This window comes from Panicum virgatum, chromosome 1K (assembly GCF_016808335.1).
Source record: "Panicum virgatum strain AP13 chromosome 1K, P.virgatum_v5, whole genome shotgun sequence".
Classification (NCBI taxonomy): domain Eukaryota; kingdom Viridiplantae; phylum Streptophyta; class Magnoliopsida; order Poales; family Poaceae; genus Panicum; species Panicum virgatum.
The window spans coordinates 42,784,400-42,804,953 of NC_053136.1; the positions used below are offsets into that span (position 1 = coordinate 42,784,400).

Genomic DNA, 20,554 nt, shown 5'->3' on the forward strand with positions numbered 1-20,554 from the left:
GAACTTGATATCCTTACCTAGCTATATATAAGTGTATACAGTTCACTGTATTACTTACGTAATTTTCACATTTATATTCATTTCGACGATTTGGCATTATATTGATGTATGGAATCTTCTCATATGTACATGATGTGAGCAGGTGAAATTGACTGGAATGCTGTCTCAAATGAAAAATAATGCACTCGGAAAAAACGATTACGTTTATTGTTAGTCTGTGCATATATGTCTCAATCCTTATAACAGGGGTGATAGGATGCTAGAGATAGAATTTATTACGGACAAGGGACTGAATGAAACCGCCATATGTATGGTCAAGGTAAATTAGCAGTCACCGATCGATCAGAACCTCACAAGTTTTCCACAAGTCGTCCTGTATGTAGCAACTACTATGTCTACAGTATGGGACAATAATATTTACTAAGAGCAAGTATTACGATCGGCGGTAAGAAGACTGAAATCGACGTGGAAGAGAGAGAAATGATGAGAGAGAAGAAAACGGGCGTCTCACCAGACGCCCGCTCGAGCCGGCTGGGACGGGGCACGCGCCTCTTCCATTGGCTGAGATTGCTGGGACATCATTGAGTACTAGTAGGGTCCGCACTCTCGCCCGTTGGGACGTGCGCGCTTGCAGCCGACGTCCGGCGAAATTATAAGACCTGCTCTAAGAGTCTAGAGCGTACTACTCCCTCGGTCCAGAAAGAATGTAAATCTCATTTTCTGAGGAGTCAAACTATTTTAATTTTAACTAAATTTATTCAAAAAAATACTAATATTTGTGTCTACAAATAGATATAGTATAGAAATATATTACATGATTGATTAATCTAAAGATACTTATGTTGTAAGACAAATATTAATACTATTTTATATAAATTTGGTTAAATTTAAAATTGTTTGACTTCTCGAGAAGCGAGATTTACATTCTTTTTGAACGGAGGAAGTACTACTTAGAAACAGATGCGAAAGATGCCAAGCTGTATCGATCGAAACGCAAAGGTCATTGGCCTGATGCTAGGCTGATCGAGATGCTTCGCTCGCCAAACCTGCAGAGCACAAGGACTACACGTCACTGCTCTCGGAACATCACATAATAGTTTATACAATAAAAAACCGCTAAGAGAAGTATCACGTGAGATCGAGTTGATTTATTTGTTGGGATAATTGTAACACCTGCCTCGTTGACAGTCCGCGAGGGGACGGCGGACAGTCCGCCAGGCATAGCCCAGATATTTATCTGGATAGATGCAAGACCCACTTGTCGGTTCTCTCTTCCTCCTCATTTCGTCCAGAGCCGAGCGGAGCTCGAGCTCCCACGCCATCGTCGCCCCCTTACTTCGATCTCCCTCCTCCGCCCACCAAACCTCGATCCCTCGCGTGGGAGCCTTCCTCGGCACCTCCTCCACCTTCCCAAACCCCTAGACCGGCTTCTTACGGCCGAAAACGCCCCCGCCACCGCCGGACACCATTGGAGGTGCTTGAAGCTTGCTCCACCGTCGATCAGCCTCTCCGGTCATCCTCCACTCGAACTAACCGCGGGAATGGATTCGTGGTGAGTTCCTTGTGCTTTCCAGTCTTTTTCCCCTTCTATGGCGCGTCGCCGACGCCGGAGTACGGCCGCCGCCGTCGCCGCCGCCCTTGATGCCACCTGGGGGCGAGGGTCAGAAATTAGGTATCGCGGACGGTCCGCCTGGGCGGCGCGGACGGTCCGCCGGTCAGGTTAGGTTTTGTCCAGAGACGATGTTGCCTCTGGTAGTTTAGGAAAATTTTACTGCGGACAGTCCACTATAGGGGAGCGGACGGTCCGCCGTTGAAGCTTGAATTTGTTCCAGAGACGATGTCTCTGGCGGTGTTCGTGGAATTGAACTGCGGACGGTCCGCCACTTGGGCGCGGACAGTCCGCAGTAGAGTCTAGGAAATTGTCCAGAGACGTTGCCGTCTCTGGTGGATTGAGTACTTGAACTGCGGACGGTCCGCCAGGGGTGGCCGGACAGTCCGCAGGTAGAATTGGAAAGTGTTCCAGAGATGTTGTTGTCTCTGATGGGTGGGTAGGATAGTACGGCGGACGGTCCGCTACTTGGGCGCGAACAGTCCGCAGGGTATTTCAGTTAAAGTAAAATAGTTACATCTTTGGGCTGCACTCATTATTTCATATGCATACGTGTAGCATCCGCAAATGAGGGCGCCATATTTGAGGTGATCGTGGCACCACAGGAGCAGCCGACGCAAGCCCAAGAGGAGAGGTGTGAGCACCCGGCCCAAGGCCCGTCTGACCCCAGTGTTGAACAGCAGGCGCAAGGCAAGCCTCGGTGCATGTTCTATTATTTTAAATTAACTTATGACTCACTATGTATATGTTTTTACCTATTACTTGTGCATTACGTATTAGGGATTGATTGGAACCCTAGCTGCATAATCCCTAGGTTTCCTTGAGTTTACTAGAAAGTCTAGGTCGATAGCGGTGCTAGGCTAAATAAGTCCGGTAGAAGTCGGGTGGATTCGTGTCACTCGCGAGACACAGGAAACTTTAGAAGCCGAGTAATTGTCGGTTACTCACGAGATACCGTATTATCTTTGTACATCAGTATTGTTGAAGTGGTTTGAAATGGTTATGGAGATGTGAAACCGGGCGGGAATGATGGTATTAGGTTTGGCAGCAGGACAGGGTTCCTGGGTGTCTTAGCCCCGTCCGTGTCGATTAAGGACCGGTCATTGTGGTAGTGCTGATCGGGGATTGAATTGTACTAACCGCATACCGGGAGTAGGAGGTAGTCGAAACCGGTAAGTCGAGTACTGCCCAGTTTCGAAAGTACAGGAACCCGCACCCAACTCCTAGGGCGAGTCTAGTAGTCGCGGAGAATTGTGATGCATATGTTTACTTTTGGTGGTCTCACGTTGAGCTCGGCTGACCATATGTCGTTGGGCTGGTTCCTGTAGTTCGAGGCGGGGAGGGGAATGGTTGGCATGTATAGTCCGACGGGGCAAATACGTGCCGTGTTGGTTAGGTCCACCTTGCAAGGTTAAATCGAATCGATTCGCCGTATCTCGCGGATATGAGGGCCTTGATCTCTTTGTCACCTCGTAGCGAATGAGATAGGATATTAGAAATATAAAAATGGACACTACCCTGAATCTTTAATTGGATGCTACAACATGCATGTGTAGACATGCAAACATTAGTAAGGGTCTATCTACATTAAATATGCGGATAAAACATTGAAAGTAAGGATACACCTTTAGATGCTATTTCTGCAAAAATAACCACCAGCCAAATGCCGTGCATGTCTAGATATGTGGGCTAAGTTATACCCACATGTCGGTTAAGCCTTGCTGAGTATTAGTATACTCAAGGTTTGTTGCCACAATCATTTTCAGGACACGCAGACGTAGACTTCTGTCCCTGCTGCGCCAAGTTCATCCGCCGGGATGCCGAGGGATGGGAGGTTGTGGAGCCAGACGTTTAGTTAGGGATCTATCTAGGGTACACTTTTGGTAGATGTAAGCTCTTTCCTCTAGTTGAACCCGGATTTCAGTAATGCGAAGTTTGTAAATTATGTATTTATTTAAACTTGGTTTGTAAAACTTAAGGTAAAGTCTTATGTATATGTGCTGTATTTTCAAAGATGTGTCGTGCTTGTACCATCTGCGCCCACCTTCGTGTGGGACTATCGGTGATGTTTCGATCGGGACTTGGGTTGCGAAAGGATCGCCAAATTAAGCCGTTAAGCTAATGAGCCTGATGTGTCCAAATGACGGCCATTACGCTTAATTAGAGTTTTAATTTGGCGGTTCTGTCATAATAATTTTGCTGTAGGACACTCTTCAAAGTCACCTTTTGCTGATGAACACCATTCAATATTATATTTGCTAGTAGACATTGTTCAATTGTACTTATTTGCTGCTGGACATCAAGACTATTAAAATACTATTTTTCTATAGAGGAGAGATACATTTAAAATGACCATAATGCCCATGGTACATTTGGTCCAATCCAACCTGATGCCGTGGTGCCCATCCATTGGGCCCCTTCAGCAGTGCTTCATCAATCTCTAGTTGTTTCCAGTTCCACAGATTGGATGTTCAGCTTTGATTTGTGGACCTTTAGCTTGAGTTAATCAGCTCGACCATGCGGACATCATACTGGAACGCCATGGCCTGCGGAGGTGACAGTCGTCGCTTTGCCTCCTTGCTCCCCGGCCGCAACATTTGCCGGGGCCTTTAGCGCCACCGCTCGGGGGCTCGTAGGAGGTTGTGGCCTCAGCTGTAGCCACCCCTGGCTAGAGCCGAACCAAACCCCACCCGACCTGGCGCCGGTGATGACTGGAGGAACCTGCATCGCGTGGAAACGAAGGCGCTCGCCAGGAGCACAGCAACGTGGCAGCTCCAGGAAACCAGCTTGCACAGAGGGCAGCCTTGTCGGCATAGCGAGCACGCGGGCCTGCCTTGCACGCGATCGCGGGGCAGAGTACCTTCATTTATCTATCAGTTATTGCCCGCTCCGTCTGTCCTCATCGCACAGGCGCCACACAAAGAGCATGCCTATGCGGATGCTGATGAACGCGCCACTAAAGATAAGGTGGGGCCGGTTGACTATGCCGCTGCGGCGGCAGCCGTGAGCAGTGCCCTCGAAGGCCAGAGGGGGGAAAGGAGAGCAGCAAAGGATGGGAAAAATGTGAAGGGAAAACTGACCTGTGGACCCCATTTAACAAGGGCAAAATTGGCTTTTCACCGCGTCTTAGACCACAAATAGATTTTTTATTAGCTGTGATGTCCTGTGGCAAATTGTGATAATAGAGTAGTGTCCTTGAGAAAAATAGAAAAGAGTGATGTCCTGTGGCCAATATGATATTTCTGTAGTGTCCAGGAGCAAAATTACTCTATTTGTTGAGTGGATGGAATGTTCATACGAAGTCTCTCTAAAAGTCACCTTCCCTACTATTCGCGCGGAACGTGGAGTTACCGCTGACGACCGAAACCGAAATGTGCACATTATTTCTTTTCTACCTTTGAATTATATTATGTAAGTGACCATGTTCTCCAGGTCAGCGTCGCTTGTTAACCTGCCAGCCATTTTGGCCAATGCGGAATTTCCACACTCCAGTAGTACTATTCTCTATTTGTTTTTACCTATACTGTCGAGATAACCTGGCATGTTTGCTTATTTCCAAACTTGATTTAGCTTGTTTAATATGGGTGTTCAAATCAGTATTGTGCATTGGTTTGCAAGAAACCTGCGTGTGCAAAGTTCCTGATACGCTGCTGTTGAAATCCATCTCGCTCGGCACTCGTGTAGCAGTAATCTATGGAGATTATTTTTTGCACAATTTTTCACTAGTGGAAGCATGCTGATTCTGGAGATGATTCTTGGTTATATATACTTAGCAGTCAGGGATCGACTCCTGGCTTGCAATTGGGATATTCAGTATCCCTCCGCTACCTGAGGCTGCGGATGCAGGCGGCGTGGCCGCCGAGCACGCCAGCACGAAAGAAATGGCGCAAGCTATCACTCTGGCCGAGCTCATAATCACTACGCCAATCATCTTGTCTGCGTGTGTTCCCGGCCGGCTACTCTAATCTGCAACACAGGGTTCCGTCTTCCGTGCGTGCGTAGATGCTGTATAAAGGCTTCCCTGATGAGCAGAGTTGCTGACCCGCGCGCAGTCGTCGATCGGCCGCCGGGTACGTCACGCGCGAGGCGCGACTCGTCCAACCGTGCCGGTCGCTAGCTGGACGCATCGCTCGTCTGGCAAATCTCGATCAGTCCGCGGTTTAGAAGCGTACAAATCTTCAAGACGACAAGTCTGGCACATTATTGAATACAGATACCTTTTCACCAGGCCATCTTTGAGGGCGACAGTACTACAGCGAGAGAGTTTACCATGGTAGACTTTGAATTTTCACTGCTGCTGCTGCTACTACTGGTGTTGACGTGCAATTCTTCCACCAGTAGCTCTCAACCAGGACCCGATCCCGTGACTTATGCTGGGAAATTTGCTGAGCTGTGGTTTGCTGGAAATTGATTTCTACTGCTAATCATTTTCTGTAAAAACATCCTCCATCATATATCAACAAAACCATAGCTAATAAGATGGCTGAAAATCAAAATAATGTTGGTTAGGAAACTCGCAATATATATTTTCAAACCAAAATCAACCTGCCCACTATATATGATGATATATATACTTCTTTAATTTCCATGATTTTACTGGTGGAACGAGAAACATCCCGTCACCCTTTACTTGCACTGTGTATATATGCTCTGCTCATCAGCTAAGCTAAACCTTTCCATGCATCCAATTAACAAACCTCACCAGGGGGTAAAACTTTTTTTAAAAAAAATAATCACCGGCCAGGGGTGAACTTGATATCCTTACCTAGCTATAAGTGTATACAGTTCACTGTATTACTTACGTAATTTTCACATTTATATTCATTTCAACGACTTGGCATTATACTGATGTATGGAATCTTCTCATATGTACATGATGTGAGCAGGTGAAATTGACTGGTCTCAAATGAAAAATAATGCACTCGGAAAACGATTACGTTTATTGTTAGTCTGTGCATATATGTCTCAATCCTTATAACAGGGGTGATAGGATGCTAGAGATAAGATTTATTATGGACAAGGGACTGAATGAAACCGCCATATGTATGGTCCAGGTAAATTAGCAGTCACCGATCTATCAGAACCTCACAAGTTTTCCACAAGTCGTCCTGTATGTAGCAAGTCCTATGTCTACAGTATGGGACAATATTTCCTAAGAGCAAGCTGGACTGCTAAGAGTCTAGAGCGTACTACTACTTATTAGAAACAGATGCGGAAGATGCCAAGCTGTGTCAATCGAAACGCAAAGGTCATTGGCCGGATGCTAGGCTGATCGAGATGCTTCGCTCGCCTTCCCTAAAAGTATTTTGTACGCACGTGAGAGTTGATTTATTTGGTGAGTGGATGGAATATGTTCATACGAAGTTTCTCTAAACGTCGCATTCGCGCGGAACGTGGAGTTACCGCCGACGACCGAGACGCGACTCACACGAGTCGACCTGTAGTCTGAAGAGTCTTGCACGTCTTGTCTGGATGACAGCAAACAAAGATGTGACTATCTGAGCTTCCGCCGTGCGTGCGCGGCCTTGGGTTGGCTCCAGGCCTGCAGCCCCGGCCCGCTGTTGAATGCCTTGCCAGCTTCTGTAATTTTTGCACTAGTTCGAAGCGTCCGGGGAAGCCAAGATCTCTGCACAGTTTGGGGTTGGACGGACAAAACAGACCGGCAGCCAGCTAGAGTGAGTGCCATGCCCTCAAAAACAGAAAAAAAAAAAAAAGCTAGAGTGAGTGCTAATAAGAACTTCTGGCCTTCTGGGGAACCACCACTCTTGATCTTGAACTCTTGATGCTCAGGATCAAGGGCACATCTCGAGACAAAGCTAGCACAGGTTGATTGCTCGCAGGGCCGGCTCTAAGATTTCAAGGGCCCCCGAGCGAACCCGACTTTATGGGCCCTTTAGACTAAATATTTTTTATTTTGTAATACGGTATAGAAGATAATAGTACTAATGATGTATATATAATTTTTGAAGAACAATGTTTACAGTACAAACTAAAAGAATGGAAAATAAAACGAGTATAATTACCTTAAATAATAAAAAAGCTCCATAACTCGATCAATAATAATGCTTTATTCCTTCGCAAAAAAAACTCATTCGGGCATTTTTTGATGTAATATCATTAAGAATAATATCAAGATCAATGTTGTCAAGGTATCCTTCTCAATACTGCACCTACCTAAGCCATTCAATCTTTGTTGGAACCTCAAATAATTTTTCCGTTGCTTCAAATATCTAACATTGCTAATAAATAAAATAAAGATTGAAATAGAATTACCATGCAGCGGCCAGCGGAGGTAGAGACGCAGGTGCCCAGGCGGCAGGTGCACGTGCCCAGGCAGCACGGGCTGCAGGGGCGGCAGGCCAGCAATGGCGCCGTCGCGCAGACTTTCATAGTTTCATCTAGCGTCTAATTAATCTCCTCCATCTCGTCCGGCGTCTGCCCATAGTCTCCTCTCTTGCGGGGCAGGCGGCGCGCGATCCATGTGGGGGACTCGGAGGCGGAGCGTCTGGTTTCAGCAAGCAGCCCTTTTCTTTCGTGCGACTTGGGTTGTGTTTAGTTGCAAAATCTCTATCTCCAAATTTCACTATTCATCTATCACATCAAATCTTTTGCCTCATGCATGAAGTATTAAATGTACGTAAATAAAAAACTAATTGTATAATTTTGATGTACGTTACGAGACGAATCTTTTGAGCCTAGTTAGCCTATAATAGGATAATATTTACCACAAACAAATGAAAAATATTATAATATACTACAATATCCGATATAACCTTTTTACCACTTTTTGCGAATCTAAACACAGCCTTGGGCTTTTGTTTTTGACCAAATATCATGGTCTGCAGCCTATTAGTACTAGACAACTAGGTACTAAAAATTTTGGGCCCCCTTCCTCCCTAGGCCCCCAGCCGTCGCCTCCGCCGCATGGCCCCAGAGCCGGGCCTGATGGCTCGAGAGGAGGCAGTAGAGGGTGCCATCCATGATCATGGGGCCACTTATTATACACGAATGCTTGCTACCCTGAGACTGAGCAGTAGATCCGAGCGTTTGTGTTAGAGGAAGGAGCACCTGAAATAATGGAGTTCCGATCCATGGGGTCTACCGTTCTAGTCCCACCAGATGTGTGTTATACGGTCATCGCTGGGGTCCCAAACGACTCGCCAAGCAAGCAGTGTTGCTGACTTACTGGTCGACGCAGATTGCTGATAAGCCATGCCCAAATGAAATCAACGTGCAGATTATTACTTCTTCGCTCTATGCATGGGTCTGAATAGTACCGTAAGCGGCGTCCTTTGTTCTCCAACTTTGATAATCTATGTTCGCACGTGAGAGTTGATTACTATGCACGCTGCTGCGTTTCGCGTCGGCAAACAGGGCGTCGCGCCCCGGCCTGTCCACGCTAGCTAGATTCGGACCTGCCTTTACGTCTCTACCTGTAACTGTAATGCCGGTACGTACTACACGCTGAAAATACTCCACGGGACAGATGGGCAAAAGGACGCGATCTGAGGTCAAAATGGGCTGGCACACGACGGGATCGCTTTGCATTGGTTGGCCCATCTTTTTTTTTCTGATAAAGCACCGCGCCCGCCCATCTTGTAATATCCTTTTGAGCCCCACGAATCCTATACATCCCTTCAGAAAGATTTTTTCTTCCCAACCTTTCAGTGTTTAAGATTCGTGCAAATTAGATTATCTGTTAGATTTTCTCGATCCTAACCCTCTTCCTCTTCCTACCCGCCGCCGCCGCCGCCCCCGCCCGCCCACCTGAGCCCGTGCTCCGCCTACTGTGCCGCCGGCCCGCCCGCCCACCTGCCGCACGTTGCGGCCGCCGCTCCGCTCCGCTGCTGCTGGTGCCGCTGCGCTGCCGCCCTCCTGCTGCGCCGCGCTGCTGCTGTAGCCGCTGGGCTGCTGCCGCTGCAGCAACTACTGCGTTGCGCTGCGGCTGATGCTGTTGCCGCTGCTCTGCCGGTGCCGCGCCCGCGCAGGCCGCCGCAGGAGAAAAAAAAATCTAGCTCGCCGACGAAGAAACCTTCAACATTTGTATTTTAGTATTTTCAATATTTTATGTTTCCAATTTCAACATTTGTCTTTTACAGTTTCAACATTTTAAAGTTAAATGTTGAATATGTTTACAAAATGTTGAGTTAATCCTACTTTGCAGCAGATAATTAGATCAAACTGGGATTTAAAAATGGATAGCTTATCTATCTTACAGAAGATGGATAAAAGCCCCCTTTGAGCGCGAACCTCGCTGCGGTGCGGTGGCGCAGGTGCCGCTGCGGGCTCCTCGTCCTCGTCGGTCGTCGCCGACTCTCCCGAGCGCCGCTCTTCGCTATCGACAGGTCGCCGTAATGTCGAACGACCGAGGGGAATCAGCTGGGCGGGACAGGTTCCCCTCCGGCCCAAGATCTCCCCTCCGCTACATCCACGATCTCATTGCGAGCAGCAGCTGGCCGACGCGCGCGGCGCCATGGCCATGGCTACTGAAGGTTTTGTCTTCTAGAATCGGTAGGTACACTCCCTTTGCACATGGCCATCTCAACGTAATGTACGAAGTATTGCTTGATGTATTAAGTAATTGCAATAATGGTTGGTGCCAAATGTTTTCCCAAGGTAGGTACTGATCCACGCACGCTCATCACAACGTCGCTGAAGATTAGAAACATAAAACGCGCGACAAGCAAACTGGGGTATTTCTATATGCAGAAGAGCTGCAATCGTGCTGTTAGCTAGAATGTACATTTCAGATCAACAAATGGAGTTCTGAAGTTCTCTGCTGTCACTCTCTGTTCAAGAGTTGTTGACCGTGTGGTAACGGATCATGACTCTAGTGATAACTTCATTATCCAATTTAGTCATTATATATTTTTAGCTCAAAATTGTATATAATTAGAGTCCGGTCCTTTTAGGATCAGATCTTTAAATTATTGAAGTTAAATTTTACAGCCCTTTACCACCTCTCCGTGCTACTGATGCGGTCACGAAAAGACATCCGACAACGGAAAAGTAAGTTCAGTGTCCTAATTTTGTCTTGCCAAATCTTCCAATGTTCTGAGCATCAATTAATAAAAGTGATGCTAATACTTGCAAAAATATGCATTCATATGTTGCAGATTAAATCATATATTAGCCAGATGCCTACGGGAATCACTTATCTTACCATTTACAATTGACATCAAATTATTATTGGGCTCGTTGACAGCTACCACCGTTTTCTTATACAACCAGGTCTTTAATATAGTTATTCATGTTGTACTTTTATGCATATATGCAAATATAAAAGGTTACAAGACACGTGGTATACATTACATCGATCATATACATAAAATGTATCTAGGTGATTTAGTATGATCTAAAGGAAGCTAATTACAATACAATCCCTTAGTATAATATATGGCATATCTGATGTGTTCAATACCTAGCAAGCGCTTGGCGGTTATCTTGCACAAATGTAATTAGCGTGGCATTTCAAATGAAGATGCAAATTCTTGCTCCAAACTGTAACACCCAGACATCCCTTGAGGTGTTATATGGGCAGCATTGACAAGATTAATTTGTTCCCGTGCATTCTTAGCTTCTGGGCATAACAAAGGCTCAATCTCTCCATCCTTTTCATGTAAATATTGTCTTTTCCTCAGCCTCTTTGTTCTTAGGAACTGCAACCTCATGTCAACTTCTTTCATAGTTGGCCTCTCTCCTCCTTTGACCCTTAAACATTCTTCTGTAAGTGATGCAATTTCACTAATCTCTTCCTGGTCTGCCTTTGCTACGACCTGTGAATCTAGTATTTCAACAAGAGACCCTTCATGAAGTACTTCAATGAAGTAATGAGACAAGCTTTGTTTTGCACCTAAATCATTGATAAAAATCGGCTTCTTTCTTGTCAAAAGTTCAACAAGTATTACTCCAAATCTATATACATCACTCTTCTCTGTTAGTTGACCAGTATGATAATACTCTGGATCCAAGTAACCGAATGTTCCTTGGACAATTGTCACCACATGAGTCTCATCAAGTGAAAGAGATCTTGAAGCACCAAAGTCAGAAACCTTGGTGGAAAATTGGTATTGAAGCAGCTGAGTGTAGATAAGCAAGTGCTCCTGTCGCTTCCATTGCAATCCTAATGCGGTCATCCCATGATAACGAGCATTTGGCTGCAGTATCACTATGAAGGAGTTCATATAGAGTGCCATTTGAAATGAACTCATAGACAAGCAAGGGTACCTCATCTTCTAGGCAGCAACCAAATAGTTTCACCACATTGCGATGGATGATCTGAGACAAAATAGCAACCTCATTGATAAACTGGTCTATCTCTATTTGCTCCACTATTTTGGATTTTTTTATGGCCACCACACGTTGATCAGATAGAATCCCTTTATAAACCGTGCCATGTCCTCCACGACCAAGAACACGAGTAGCATCAAAGTTGTTGGTCGTCTTCTCTAGTTCTTCCAATGAGAATATCATTGTTTTGCTTGTAGCACTTTCATTTGAGATTAGTTGCTCCAATAGTAGACCTTGATTTTTCTTGAAATATGCCCATTGGATTCTCCTTTGGATTCCTTTCTTCCACTTCCTGGTGAGTACAATCGCACCTAGCGCAACAACTATAGAGCCAAGACCACAAGCAACCCCAATTGCAATACCTACATCCATTAAATGTGCGGGCATGAAGGTTTTGTAATTTCAAAATTCCAATGATCGATAAAAGATGACTTACCGAGAATCAGATTGCGCTCTTTAGCGGACCTGACACATTTCTGTTTTGTTGGATCATACACTTTTCCATGGGAGCAGCTTGTACAATTGAAGCCTCCATCATAATTATGGCATATTCCATTGCATTTATTTGGAATATTGCACTCATCAATATCTATACCAATACGGATAGTTGCGTCATATGCTAGTGGTGCAAGTAAAAGCATGCATTTATCTTCAAATATCTCAAAAAATAATGTGACTTGTGAATTGTGATCGTAGAGGTGATGCGGGCTGTGCGAATAGATATAGATGCATGATTCTAAATTACTATGAATTATTGGTGATGCATCAATATCTATAAAGAAATGTGTCTGGAAAATGAGATAGTGTAAATATGGTTTAAGAGAGAAATATAACCTGTACAATTATTTTGTAGGTATGGATTTCCTTGGAAGCCATCATTACACTTGCAAAGATACCCATAAAGTGTTTCCCTTCGCGTGACATTTTGGCAGTGGCTATTCTGACTGACACACGCATACTTAGCACTTCTTTGCATAGCTTTTGACAAGTTAAGTTTGCAACAACCCAGTTTATTGTTTCATCTTCCTCCGAGAAATAAAAAATGCCATCCACAACAGACTTGCTAAGGCGCTCAATCGCTTCGAAAGAATGAGTATAGTTACTGTACACTAACCTTTCCACGTTATTGGAGCTTGTGTCATTCAGCATGTTGCTAACAGCCAGAAACCCATCATCAAGTGATACATTACTCACACGATACTGTGCGTACCCGCGGTCAAGTATGGTGACATCACGTTGAGTGCAGTTGAGTCGAAAGTTATCACTTGCGTAACAACCTTCTTCAATCCCAAAAGGGAATGGAATTGCTATGTTTCCACATGATCTTCTACAGTTCTCTTTGTGTGTTGAATTGTAATCTGCTTTATAGGACCAATAAATGAGGTGAGGATCAGAATTAGGACGACTGAATCCAAGAAATCAATAATGTTATTTAAAAGTAAATAAATTTGTCCGATTCTTCACAAGTTGTGTATAACGGTAAATATTGCAGGTGCACGAGTGAGTTCCTTCTTTCAAACTTGTGGAGTAAAATCATCACACATTTAAACTGACAGCACACAGAAAATAGTTTCATCTGCGTTCAAGTCTAGAAATGTATATGCTGAATCATTTAAAAGAATCAAAAGAAGAAGAAGAAGAAGAAGAAGAAGAAGAAGAAGAAGTAACGAGGTATAGACCTTGGATGTTGCAGCCATCTACGACGTAGGGGTTGTCCTGCCCATTGGGGCAGGAGCAATAGTAGCCCCGTGCAGCTGGTAGATCAAGGCATTCGCTTTCATCATTACAAGGGTAGCTATCCTAATTCAGTTGGGCACGTTCACAATTTGGTTGGTCCGTGATGGCAAAATCAAATACCGATGTCACATCGTGATATGTGTTGCTTGTATTCACCCAACTCAAGAAAAGATCGCTCACTGCAAACTGATAACTATCATCTGATAAGAAAATCTTGACCTTGGAGAGCACTTTATCTTGTTCTGCTCTTGTACTGTTGATGCGGGCAAGGTTAATCGTAAACATAGGCACTTCCCTCTCCAAGTCAATCTTGCAGCAGCCAATCCCACCACAATTGCCGCCAACATTTCCCGCCCTCTCCATGGTCTCCATGTTATCTGTGCAAATACTTATGCAAGAACCAATGACGTCTGTCATATTGTCACCAAACATGTAGACCTCAACATTGCAGCCAACAACATATAAACTGTTTCCACCATTGATAACCACACCCTCAATAGGGGTCTTCCAGAACCTGTTGTAGGTGTCCGTACCTGGACTCATGGTGATATTGTAGCCAATAGTAGAAGCACCAGCTGTACTGTCACGAGTAGAGATATAAGTCATCTGGATGTTACTGTTTCCCAAGAGGAGTCTGGGAGGATGATCCGTGTGGTCACATATGACCTCGAAGCCTTGCCGGAAGCAGCCAGGTCCTATCCCAAAGGGGTAGGAGATTTCAACATCCCCGCAGCTGGTGGGGCAGTGAGCCAGCTGCGAGGCGTTGGGAGGGGTTTGCAGGAGCCCGTTCCCTGCGGCTCCATGGACGGCGGCCAAGCAGACGAGCCCAGCACACATGCTAGCTAGCTAGCACTCGGTTGGAGCGCATTGTTGTATCGTGGATCTGTGTCAGCTCGTTTTTTCTTTCTTTCTTTCTGTAGCTGGGTATTGGGATCGGTGTTTTGGGAGCAAATGAGCCGGGTATTAATCGAGAGACAGCACGGTCTACATGTCAAGCTTTCGTGCGAGCGAAGAGGTTATTATAAAGGCGTCCATGGGCAGTCTTCAACTTCTGCCGGGTCTATCACGCGCAGATTTTTGGGCACATTTTGGCACCCGGCAAGCAAAGCATGCATAATGCATTCATTGCATTGCCCTAGTGCCTAGCTTATCCTGCCGTCCAATCAGATGCTACGCGGTCGTTGGCTTGTCACCTCTGCCGGGTCTATCACGCGCAGATTTTTGGGATGAACAATGTGAGCTACTCCATCCATTCTCAAATATATGACGTTTAGAATGAACTAATAAATGAAGGGAGTAGTATATATGAGTATATATCTGTATTTGAACAGAAGTTAATATTGTTTGATGAACAATATGAGCTATATATGTGTATTTGTGTTGAGTGAAATGAAATTTGTTTGATGATTAATGTGACCATTTTTTGTTATGATTAATGTGAACTTTAATTATCGTCATCAGCTATGATTAATGTGAGCCTAATTATTTGCTAATTTTTCAGATTATCTAACAGCTTAGCGTATGATGGTTTGTCGGTAAAGACAAATATACCGTTGCACTGTTAATCGAGACATGTTTTAACAGACTGCAAACGTGTCAGTCGTATTTCTCACTTTAACGTCTAACAATCGGTCAGTATACAATAGTTTGTCGGTACAAGTCTATACCGGCGCCACTTTCAATAACCTAAGACGTGTATAAGTCTATAGTGACTGATGGTTAGACGCTGATTCAGCTTTTGCTGATCAAACTATAGTCGGCATTTGGGGTGCTGTGGTGTACTGTTATTAGTGCGACTCATTACAAGTTCAAAGTATTGGTACGCAAAGTGTTGGAACATGGAACGTGGTCCATGAGCACTAGTACTAGCTAGTCAATAGTCATGACTGATGTACTAGTGCTTTGTCGTGTGTTCGCATGGAACGTGGAGTGAACGACGAGTGGACGACCCACGAGTCAATGCAATTGCCGTACGTGAACCCGTCAAGCGCGTTACATAGGGGCCCGTCGGACTTGATTTTTTTAGAAGAAAAATGTATTGATTTTAGTGCATTACACTGGTTTTTTTACAAATAGGATTTCAAAAAAAAGAAAAATTACAAAAAAGTCCAATGCTCCTGTTCATCTTCCTCGAAGCCTTCAGAGATCCGTTCGTCACCGCCGCCGAAGCCGCTTCCCAATCGTCGTCGGGCACCAGAGCCAATCTCCACAAGATGAAGGCCGCAGAGGAGGACTTACTTCTAGGCGAATCAGCCGAGTACACTATCTCCCAGGCGCATCGGCCAACTCCTGTACCTACAACGCATTCTTCGATTCCACCGCCGGCAACCCGAGCAAAACTCAGATTTTCACCAAAGATCATCTTCCTCGAGATTAACAGGGTCAACAACATCATCACCTGAAGAAGACGACGATGCGCCGGTCCTCGACTCCTGGACAGGTCTCCCCAGCCTCTCCATTGACGTCGTAGTAGATCGCCATCGGAGAACGGAAGAGGTTGGGAGAAATTATTCCGCTGCGCCGCCGTCGCTTCCGCATCGCCAGCGTCGCCAGGAAAAGTAAGCCGCAGAGGAGCCACACTCCTCCGGCAAAACCTAACTCCACCGCCGAACATCGACGGCGAGCAAACTCTAGATCTAGGTGGACTCGACTAAAACCCTACGAAAACAGACAATCTGTTGACGAGACAGACCCCGTTCTTCGTCACCACCGACAGCGAGGCCGGAGGCGAGGGAACGGCCCCCGCAAGCGGTCGCGGCGGCGGCGTCGCCCCTCTGCTCCTTTCTTTCACAGTCAACAGATACGTTGATAAGCCTGATCCTGCCCGTCGGACTGGATCGGACAGGCAAATTCAAGCCGATCGGACAGAGTGACCGACTGGCAACAGTGGATGGGCCACCCGTGTACCGCCACTTTGAGGCTCTGTTTGATTCTCCGGTACTAATTGTATTAGAGAACTTTGACCATTAATTATTGATATTAAATAAAAGCAGTTTGCAAAACTAACTCCATAGTTCTGCGCTACTCCGCGAGACGAATCTAATAAGACCTCTGACCGCACGATTAGAGGATTGTACTGTAGCATTACTGTAGCCAATCATGAATTAATTACTATCATTAAATTCATCGTGCAAAATTACACCTATTTGTGAAAAAAATTTGCAAATAAACTTCGTTTAGACCTCTATACATGAAACATTCTTTTTTAGTACTACTTGTACTACCTAACCAAAGAGGACCTCAAGTGCGATCCGTCCGAGACGTTACACCTGCACCGCCGGCCGGCGTGGCGTACACAAAAACTAAAGCCACGCGCGAGCGCGACACCACACGCCAGGATTAGGACATGGCAGCAGCTCACAAATAAAATAATCACGCATGTTCCAACTGCCAGTTCCTCATAATCATGCTAATACTTCGTGCAATATTAATATGCATGCGCAAAATACTACAGGCTCCTTCACGCGGCAAGTCGTAAGCATAAGGCCTGGCAGAACCTCTGAATTAATAAGCTAATGGTAAATGAAGGTATCTTGACAATGCATGACAAGGCCACAGAATATATACCTTTTCCATGGGAGCAGCTTGTACGGTTGAAGCCTCCAACAAAATTAAATAGTTCTGGGATTTAAAATTTATTCACAAATATAAGTCATTCTAAGTTGAAAATGGACCCAACCATCTTAATTGTGCATCGTTTTTGAATTTTTTCCAATAGAAAAAATATGCATGCAACCATGACCCTGTTTGGATACTCTAACTTGGTTAGAAGTTAGAGTTAGTTTCTAGCTCTAGACTAACCCTGAACTAACTCTAACCAAAGTGGTGTTTGGATATAAGGTTTAGAATTAGCTTAAAGACATTTTTCCAATTATTTGCTTCTTTAAATACTCTTTCTAGCTGGATCTCGTGTGGTCAGCTCTTGTGTGGCGCCGGCGAAGGAGTCTTGCAAAGCCCATTCATGGCCGTTGAAGCCATCTCCGTCCATTGCAAGGCCTGCGAGCTCGGAGGGTAGATCTGGGGCCTCCTTTGCGCCTTCTCCGGGACCTCCTCTGCGGCTCGTCAGGAGCCGGCGGCGCTTGGCGCTCCCAGGGCCGCCGGTCGGAGCGGGAACGAAGGGGCGCCGGTCGCAGATCTTGGGGCGCCAGTCGGAGCGGGGATGGAGGGTGCCAGTCGCAGATCTGGAGGCGCGGCGAGGCTCCGAGGACGGCGAGGGCGGCGAGGCTCGAACAGACGGCGAGGCTTGGGGCAGCGGGGAGTGCGGCAGGGCTTGGGGCGGCGGTGAGGACGGCGAGGCTTGGAGCGATGGCGAGGGCGGTGAGGCTTGAGCGGGCGGCGGGGAGGGCCGGCGATGGAGCTCACGCCCCCCTGTCACGACGAGATGGGGTGCGGAGGGAGAGGCCGAGTCGGCCACAAACGGATCCACAAAGGGAAAAAAGTGGGCCCCACTCAAATCTAACCCCAATAAGCACCTCTTGGTGGGGATAGTTTTTTGGGGTGGGTTAGATGCATCTAACAACTCTAACCTATCATGTTTGGATTTTTTGGGTTAGATGAGCTCAAAAAAGCCAACTCTAACTCTAACCCATGGATCCAAACAGAGCCCATGTAGGGGGGGCTACATGTAAGAGAGATGCATGAGAAAAGACATGCTAGTTTAATTAGCACATTTTCAATGCTTAATAATTAGGAGTAGGAGAGTCTTTTCTACACAACCATAATCTGTTCTAGAAATGACTTACAATTCAGGACGGAGGGAGTATTTCAAAACATTTATTGTCCGTACCAATATGAATAGCTGTGTTAATTTATATGCTGGTGGTGCAAGTGAGATCATGTGTTTATCTTACACTGCTAAAAAAATAATATGATGCGTGATGTTGTAGAGCCAATAATGGAACAAAATTTTAACTTTTCCACTAGTTATTCGATGCGTCCGGGGAAGGCAAGGTCTCCGCACAGCTTGGGGTTGGAACACAAAGCAGATATTATAGTGCCAAGAGCGTCTGGGGAGAATTTTTATTTTTTTAATACAAAATTATACTATAATTACGAAATAATATTCTGGATCTGTGGAATTTCAAAACTATACCCCTTTTGTCTGTCCAGTAGACGAAATCTAAATTTTGTCTACCCAGAGGACGAAAATACAATATTTTCGTCCTAACGTCAGACGAAAAATGCATTTTCGTCTACTGGTTCGACGAAATTAGATTTCGTCTGACGATAGGACGAAAATATAGTATTTTCGTCCTTTGGGGAGACGAAATTTAGATTTCGTCTGCTGGACAGACGAAAGGGGTATAATTTTGAAATTCCATTGTTCCAGAGTATTATTCCGTAATTATAGTATAATTTTGTATTTAAAAAAAATAAAAATTCCGTCTGGGGAACCACCACTGTTGATGCTCAAAGCTAGCGCAGGATGATTTGCCTGAGAGAAGGCCGCAGAGGATGGAATCCATGATCGGGCCACTTATTACACTAATGCTTTCTACCCTGAGACTGCATGCACAAGCAGCGTTTGTGTTAGTGGAAGGAGCACCTGAAATGGAGTTCCGATCCATGGGTCGTGTTATACGGTCGTCGCTGGCCCCAAACGACTCGCCAAGCCGCGTTGCTGACTAACTGGTCGGTGCTGATTGCTGATACTTATTGCTGATAAGCCATGGCCGAATGAAATAAATGTGCAGATTACTTCTTCGTCCTATGAGTTTGAAAAATTATCCCGTATGCGCTCTTTGTTCTCCAACTTTGATAGTCTATGTTCGCACGTGAAAGTTGATTTCTCGAGAGTGCGTGGAATAATGTCACACCCTGAAATTTATATGTGATTAAAATTAAAAATAAAATAACAATTTTCGTATAATTTTAAAATTCTCCAATATTTATTTTCGTTACAGGGAATTTTGTATAAAAAAATAATTGATTGTCTTTTAAATTAAATAAGGTTGTTTTTGTGTTGCATTCATGCTGCAATGCATTATTTTCTTGCTTGTTGTTCGGTTCGAATTTGAATTCCCTAAATTTGAATTTGAATTGAATGATTTGGAACCATTTAAAAAATAAATGCAAAATCCTTTCTCTTTTGGGCCCAAACTCCCTCTCTTTCTCCCTTGGCCCAATTTCCCTCTCCCTTCTCCTTTCTTTTTCTTCCCCGCAAAGCCCAGTCCAGCCGGCCAAGTTCCAGGCCCAGTCCGGCCCAATCCGCCATCTCCCTCTCCTCTCCCTTCCTCTCTCGCCGATGGGTGGGGCCCGCCTGTCGGGGTCGTCCCCCACCTCGTGCTCGGCCCGGACTCGATCCGAGTCCCAGTGCCGCACGCGCCGTCGCTCCCTCCATGGGCCCGCACGCCGAGGCCGTCCTCCCCCTCACCCCTATAAAAGGGCGTAGCCCGCGGCCCCAAACCCTACCAAGCTCGTGCAGCCGCCTGGCTTCGACCCAAACCCTAGACCATGCCGCCATTGGAGCTCGGTGCCGCCGCCAGAATGCTGCTCCGCTGCTCCTTCCTCGTCGTCAAGCCGGCTAGAGATTCTCTTTGTGGTGAGGATGCTCTCAGATCCCTTTTTCCCCCTCTCTTGCCTCCCCTCGCGCGGAATAGCTCGTTGGAGCAAGCTCCGACGGCCTAAGCCGCCCCACACCGTTGCGCACCCTACCCGGTCCCCCAACTCGCCTCCCAGATCCCGTAGTCGCGTTCATCGTCGCGCGCGCTAGCTCTTCGTCCCAACCCGAGCCCGAACCGAGCCCGGACGGCCGTTTTCGGCTAACGCCGACGACCCCGCCGCCGCTCGCCACCGTGCGCCACCGCCAGCCGTCGTCAGCGCCGCCGCCGCACCGCTCGATCCGTTCTGAGCCGCCCGATCGAGATCCGACGGCCGGAACAGATCTGACCGAAGTCAATCTAGTCCTGTACCGGTCAA

The 20,554-nt window shown here is 46.0% G+C and overlaps 1 long non-coding RNA gene and 1 pseudogene across 1 annotated transcript; one reads left to right on the forward strand and one right to left on the reverse strand.

Moving 5' to 3' along the window:
- Positions 1 to 9,899: 9,899 nt before the first annotated feature.
- Positions 9,900 to 10,561, forward strand: LOC120657193. Its single transcript, XR_005668103.1, has 2 exons — positions 9,900 to 10,120; positions 10,230 to 10,561. It is a non-coding gene; the product is annotated as an uncharacterized LOC120657193 (long non-coding RNA).
- Positions 10,562 to 10,860: 299 nt separating this feature from the next.
- LOC120709719 lies at positions 10,861 to 14,612 on the reverse strand (annotated as a pseudogene).
- Positions 14,613 to 20,554: the final 5,942 nt, after the last annotated feature.